Below are 7,111 nucleotides of genomic sequence, written 5' to 3'. Positions count from 1 at the left end.
ATGGTGCGGGCTACTCATAAACTGATGACGAGGCCATCATCGAATCAGCAGAAGCGAAGCAGGCAAGGGGAATTTACTGTATGAAGTAGCTCGTGATACGCGGGTTTACTCATAACCTGCAGTCCCGCAGTTACATGCAGGTTATAGGGTTAAACAGGCTATAATTTCGTTAATTTGGGGTATAATTTACGTTTTCTTTTATGTATTCACAAAAAAATCCATTATGTTATTACTTTTTACTTTGTTTTGCTTTAGGCTTATTTAATCATGCTTTAAATTCATTTAATCTAGAAAATGCTCCAATGTGTACACAAATTGAAAACTTAAGTAGTATTTTTCTTTGCTTATAAAAGATGCCACATAAAGACAGAGACAGAAACAACATTTAAAAAAATATCCTATACCATACCTGGAACATCTGCAAATAGACAGAGAGAGATACTGGAAGAAAAAAGAGATGGGAGAAATTAAATCTATCTCTGAGCTTACAAAGCAAGAACGAAGAAGCAAGAGATGGCAATGGAAATGTAACCAACGGAATAGAAGACAGACTTTAAAGAGAACAGTTGCAATGGAAACCTACCTCTCAGGCGACACACCACCTCAGTCACCAGATGACTTGCAGCCAGAACATGAGGCCAACATACCTGCCCCTAACTTACCTGCCCTTAATGCATGCCCTGATACCCCTTCCTCATCATATGCAACAGGAATGAGAAGTCAAATACTTGCTGGAAGGAAAAAGGTTGGAAGAGGCCACTCAAAAACATACAGATTTCATTGCATGTCAAATGTCAAACTTACAGAAAGCTGAGAGAAAAAAAGGTATGATCAACTGGTGAAGAAAATAGAGAGACAAGATTCTCCTTAGACAAAGTCAAAACAGCAAATGAAGGGAACACCGAAGAACTTGTGAAGGATTTTAATTGTTTCAAAATGCCACCATTGCAGAGCTAAAGCAAAAGTATCAAAAAATGCAGAGTGCAAAGGGGCTTCAAAAATGCTCACAGGCAACATCCTGAGAATGTATGGCCTGGTCAAAGAGCAAATGAAAATAGGCCAACAAGTCTTCAATACTCCAGGAAAAAGCAGTGTAACATAATTAGCACAGCCACAGAAGAGAAAATCACAAGATTCTATGAACGTGATGTCAACCGTAGAGCAACAACAGGGAAAAAGCACATACTAATGAGCAACAAGAAGAAAAAGTAGAAGCGCTTCTTGAATGGCACAATTGGAGTGCCAAGTCTGGGACCAAAAGGCATCTGAACAGCTTCTACCTTCAAGCCATAAGACTGCTGAACAGTTAATCAAAGGGCTACCCAGACAATTTACATTGATCCCTTTAATTATTTATTTACTTATCTTTATCACTCATCACTGTCAAATGCTCCCTACAACACTTCAGCGAGCAGGCCTTTCTAATCGACCTGGCCCGGCTATCCTGGAAGAATATTGACCTCATCCCGTCAGTAGAGGATTCTTGGTTATTCTTTTAAAGTGCTTTCCTCACCATCTTAAATAAGCATGACCCATTAAAAAAATCTAGAACTAAGAACAGATATAACCCTTGGTTCACTCCAGACTCGACTGCTCTTGACCAGCACAAAAACATCCTGTGGCATACTGCATTAGCATTGAATAGTCCCCGCGATATGCAACTATTCAGGGAAGTTAGGAACCAATATACACAGGCAGTTAGGAAAGCAAAGGCTAGCTTTTTCAAACAGAAATTTGCATCCTGTAGCACAAACTCCAAAAAGTTCTGGGACACCGTCAAGTCCATGGAGACAAAGAGCACCTCCTCCCAGCTGCCCACTGCACTGAGGCTAGAAAACACTGTCACCAAGATAAATCTACGATATTCGAGAATTTCAATAAGCATTTTTCCACGGCTGGCTATGCTTTCCACCTGGCTACCCCTACACCGGTCAACAGCTCTGCACCCCCCACAGCAACTTGCCCAAGCCTCCCCTATTTCTCATTCACCCAAATCCAGATAGCTGATGTTTTGAAAGAGCTACAAAAAATCTGAACTTACAAATCAGCTGGGCTAGACAATCTGGAACCTCTCTATCTAAAATTATCAGCTGCAATTGTTGCAACCCCTATCACTAGCCTGTTCAACCTCACTTTCGTATAGTCCGAGATCCCTAAAGATTGGAAAGCTGCCGTGGTCATCCCCTTCTTCAAAGGGGGTGACACTCGAGACCCAAACTGTTACAGACATACAGTGGGGCAAAAAAGTATTTAGTCAGCCACCAATTGTGCAAGTTCCCCCGCTTAAAAAGACCAGAGAGGCCTGTAATTTTCATCATAGGTACACTTCAACTATTACAGACAAAATTAGAAGAAAAAATCCAGAAAATCACATTGTAGGATTTTTTATGAATTTATTTGCAAATTATGGTGGAAAATAAGTATTTGGTCAATAACAAAAGTTTCTCAATACTTTGTTATATACCCTTTGTTGGCAATGACATAGATCAAACATTTTCTGTAAGTCTTCACAAGGTTTTCACACACTGTTGCTGGTATTTTGGCCCATTCCTCCATGCAGATCTCCTCTAGAGCAGTGATGTTTTGGGGCTGTTGCTGGGCAACACGGACTTTCAATTCTCTCCAAAGATTTTCTATGGGGTTGAGATCTGGAGACTGGCTAGGCCACTCCAGGACCTTGAAATGCTTCTTACGAAGCCACTCCTTCGTTGCCCGGGCGGTGTGTTTGGGATCATTGTCATGCTGAAAGACCCAGCCACGTTTCATCTTCAATGCCCTTGCTGATGGAAGGAGGTTTTCACTCAAAATCTCACGATACATGGCCCCATTCATTCTTTCCTTTACACGGATCAGTCGTCCTGGTCCCTTTGCAGAAAAACAGCCCCAAAGCATGATGTTTCCAACCCCATGCTTCACAGTAGGTATGGTGTTCTTTGGATGCAACTCAGCATTCTTCGTCCTCCAAACACGACGAGTTGAGTTTTGCCAAAAAGTTATATTTTGGTTTCATCTGACCATATGACATTCTCCCAATCTTCTTCTGGATCATCCAAATGCTCTCTAGCAAACTTCAGACGGCCCTGGACATGTACTGGCTTAAGCAGGGGGACACATCTGGCACTGCAGGATTTGTGGCCCTGGCGGCGTAGTGTGTTACTGATGGTAGGCTTTGTTACTTTGGTCCCAGCTCTCTGCAGGTCATTCACTAGGTCCCCCCGTGTGGTTCTGGGATTTCTGCTCACCGTTCTTGTGATCATTTTGACCCCACGGGGTGAGATCTTGCATGGAGCCCCAGATCGAGGGAGATTATCAGTGGTCTTGTATGTCTTCCATTTCCTAATAATTGCTCCCACAGTTGATTTCTTCAAACCAAGCTGCGTACCTATTGTAGATTCAGTCTTCCAAGCCTGGTGCAGGTCTACAATTTTGTTTCTGGTGTCCTTTGACAGCTCTTTGGTCTTGGCCAAATCAAATCAAATCAAATTTTATTTGTCACATACACATGGTTAGCAGATGTTAATGCCAGTGTAGCGAAATGCTTCTGCTTCTAGTTCCAACAATGCAGTAATAACCAACAAGTAATCTAGCTAACAATTCCAAAACTAATTTCTTATACACAGTGTAAGGGGATAAAGAATATGTACATAAAGATATGAATGAGTGATGGTGCAGAGCAGCTTAGGCAAGATACAGTAGATGGTATCGAGTACAGTATATACATAGGAGATGAGTACGTAAACAAAGTGGCATAGTTAAAGTGGCTAGTGATACATGTATTACATAAGGATGCAGTAGATGATATAGAGTACAGTATATACGTATACATATGAGATGAATAATATAGGGTATGTAAACATTATATTAGGTAGAATTGTTTAAAGTGGCTAGTGATATATTTTACATCATTTCCCATCAATTCCCATTATTAAAGTGGCTGGAGTTGAGTCAGTGTGTTGGCAGCAGCCACTCAATGTTAGTGGTTGCTGTTTAAACAGTCTGTTGGCCTTGAGATAGAAGCTGTTTTTCAGTCTCTCGGTCCCAGCTTTGATGCACATGTACTGACCTCGCCTTATGGATGATAGCGGGGTGAACAGGCAGTGGCTCGGGTGGGTGTTGTCTTTGATGATCTTTATGGCCTTCCTGTAACATCGGGTGGTGTAGGTGTCCTGGAGGACAGGTAGTTTGCCACCGGTGATGCGTTGTGCAGACCTCACTACCCTCTGGAGAGCCTTACGGTTGTGGGCGGAGCAGTTGCCGTACCAGGCGGTGATACAGCCCGCCAGGATGCTCTCGATTGTGCATCTGTAGAAGTTTGTGAGTGTTTTGGTGACAAGCCGAATTTCTTCAGCCTCCTGAGGTTGAAGAGGCGCTGCTGCGCCTTCTTCACGATGCTGTCTGTGTGAGTGGACCAATTCAGTTTGTCTGTGATGTGTATGCCGAGGAACCTAAAACTTACTACCCTCTCCACTACTGTTCCATCGATGTGGATAGGGGGGTGTTCCCTCTGCTGTGTCCTGAAGTCCACAATCATCTCCTTAGTTTTGTTGACATTGAGTGTGAGGTTATTGTCCTGACACCACACTCCGAGGGCCCTCACCTCCTCCCTGTAGGCCGTCTCGTCGTTGTTGGTAATCAAGCCTACCACTGTTGTGTCATCCGCAAACTTGATGATTGAGTTGGAGGCGTGCGTGGCCGCGCAGTCGTGGGTGAACAGGGAGTACAGGGGAGGGCTCAGAACGCACCCTGGTGGGGCCCCAGTGTTGAGGATCAGCGGGGTGGAGATGTTGTTGCCTACCCTCACCACCTGGGGGAGGCCCGTCAGGAGGTCCAGTACCCAGTTACACAGGGCGGGGTCGAGTCCCAGGGTCTCGAGCTTGATGACGAGCTTGGAGGGTACTATGGTGTTAACTGCCGAGCTGTAGTCGATGAACAGCATTCTCACATAGGTATTCCTCTTGTCCAGATGGGTTAGGGCAGTGTCCAGTGTGGTTGAGATTGCGTCGTCTGTGGACCTATTTGGGCGGTAAGCAAATTGGAGTGAGTCTAGGGTGTCAGGTAGGGTGGAGGTGATATGGTCCTTGACTAGTCTCTCAAAGCACTTCATGATGACGAAAGTGAGTGCTACGGGGCGGTAGTCGTTTAGCTCAGTTACCTTAGCTTTCTTGGGAACAGGAACAATGGTGGCCCTCTTGAAGCATGTGGGAACAGCAGACTGGTATAGGGATTGATTGAATACGTCCGTAAAAACACACACCAGCCAGCTGGTCTGCGCATGCTCTGAGGGCGCGGCTGTGGATGCCGTCTGGGCCTGCAGCCTTGCGAGGGTTAATGCGTTTAAATGTTTTACTCACCTCGGCTGCAGTGAAGGAGAGACCGCATGTTTTCGTTGCAGGCCGTGTCAGTGGCACTGTATTGTCCTCAAAGCGAGCAAAAAAGTTATTTATTCTGCCTGGGAGCAAGACATCCTGGTCCTTGACTGGGCTGGATTTCTTCTTGTAGTCCGTGATAGACTGTAGACCCTGCCACATACCTCTTGTGTCTGAGCCGTTGAATTGAGATTCTACTTTGTCTCTATACTGACGCTTAGCTTGTTTGATAGCCTTACAGAGGGAATAGCTGCACAGTTTGTATTCGGTCATGTTACCAGTCACCTTGTCCTGATTGAAAGCAGTGGTTCGCGCTTTCAGTTTCACGCGAATGCTGCCATCAATCCACGGTTTCTGGTTAGGGAATGTTTTAATCGTTGCTATGGGAACGACATCTTCAACGCACGTTCTAATGAACTTGCACACCGAATCAGCATATTCGTCAATGTTGTTGTCTGACGCAATACGAAACATGTCCCAGTCCACGTGATGGAAGCAGTCTTGGAGTGTGGAATCAGCTTGGTCGGACCAGCGTTGGACAGACCTCAGCATGGGAGCTTCTTGCTTTAGTTTCTGTCTGTAGGCAGGGATCAGCAAAATGGAGTCATGGTCAGCTTTTCCGAAAGGAGGGCGGGGAAGGGCCTTATATGCGTCGCGGAAGATAGAATAACAGTGATCCAAGGTTTTGCCAGCCCTGGTGGCGCAATTGATATGCTGATACAATTTAGGGAGTCTTGTTTTCAGATTAGCCTTGTTAAAATCCCCAGCTACAATGAATGCAGCCTCAGGATGTATGGATTCCAGTTTGCAAAGAGTCAAATAAAGTTTGTTCAGAGCCATCGATGTGTCTGCTTGGGGGGGAATATATACGGCTGTGATTATAATCGAATCAGAATTCTCTTGGTAGATAATGCGGTCTACATTTGATCGTGAGGAATTCTAAATCAGGTGAACAGAAGGATTTGAGTTCCTGTATGTTTCTGAGATCACACCACGTCTCGTTAGCCATAAGGCATACGCCCCCGCCCCTCTTCTTACCAGAAAGGTGTTTGTTTCTGTCGGCGCGATGCGTGGAGAAACCCGCTGGCTGCACCGCCTCCGATAGCGTCTCTCCAGTGAGCCATGTTTCCGTGAAGCAAAGAACAGTCTCTGATGTCCCTCTGGAATGCTACCCTTGCTCGGATTTCATCAACCTTGTTGTCAAGAGACTGGACATTGGCGAGAAGAATGCTAGGGAGTGGTGCACGATGTGTCCGTCTCCGGAGTCTGACCAGAAGACCGCCTCGTTTCCCTCTTTTACGAAGTCGTTTTTTTGGGTCGCCGGTTGGGATCCATTCCGTTGTCCATAGTGGAGTTTGGAGTGTGACTATTTGAGGTTGTGGACAGGTGTCTTTTATACTGATAACAAGTTCAAACAGGTGCCATTAATACAGGTAACGAGTGGAGGACAGAGGAGCCTCTTAAAGAAGAAGTTACAGGTCTGTGAGAGCCAGAAATCTTGATTGTTTGTAGGTGACCAAATATTTATTTTCCACCATAATTTGCAAATAAATTCATTAAAAATCCTACAATGTGATCTTCTGGATTTTTTTCTCATTTTGTCTGTCATAGTTGAAGTGTACCTATGATGAAAATTACAGGCCTCTCATCTTTTTAAGTGGGAGAACTTGCACAATTGGTGGCTGACTAAATACTTTTTTGCCCCACTGTATACACAGTAATGAAACCGATTTCCAGTTTCCAAT

This window comes from Oncorhynchus masou, chromosome 31 (genome assembly GCF_036934945.1).
Source record: "Oncorhynchus masou masou isolate Uvic2021 chromosome 31, UVic_Omas_1.1, whole genome shotgun sequence".
NCBI lineage: Eukaryota > Metazoa > Chordata > Actinopteri > Salmoniformes > Salmonidae > Oncorhynchus > Oncorhynchus masou.
The sequence above is the reverse complement of the archived record's forward strand: the minus strand, read 5'-3'. Positions refer to the sequence as shown.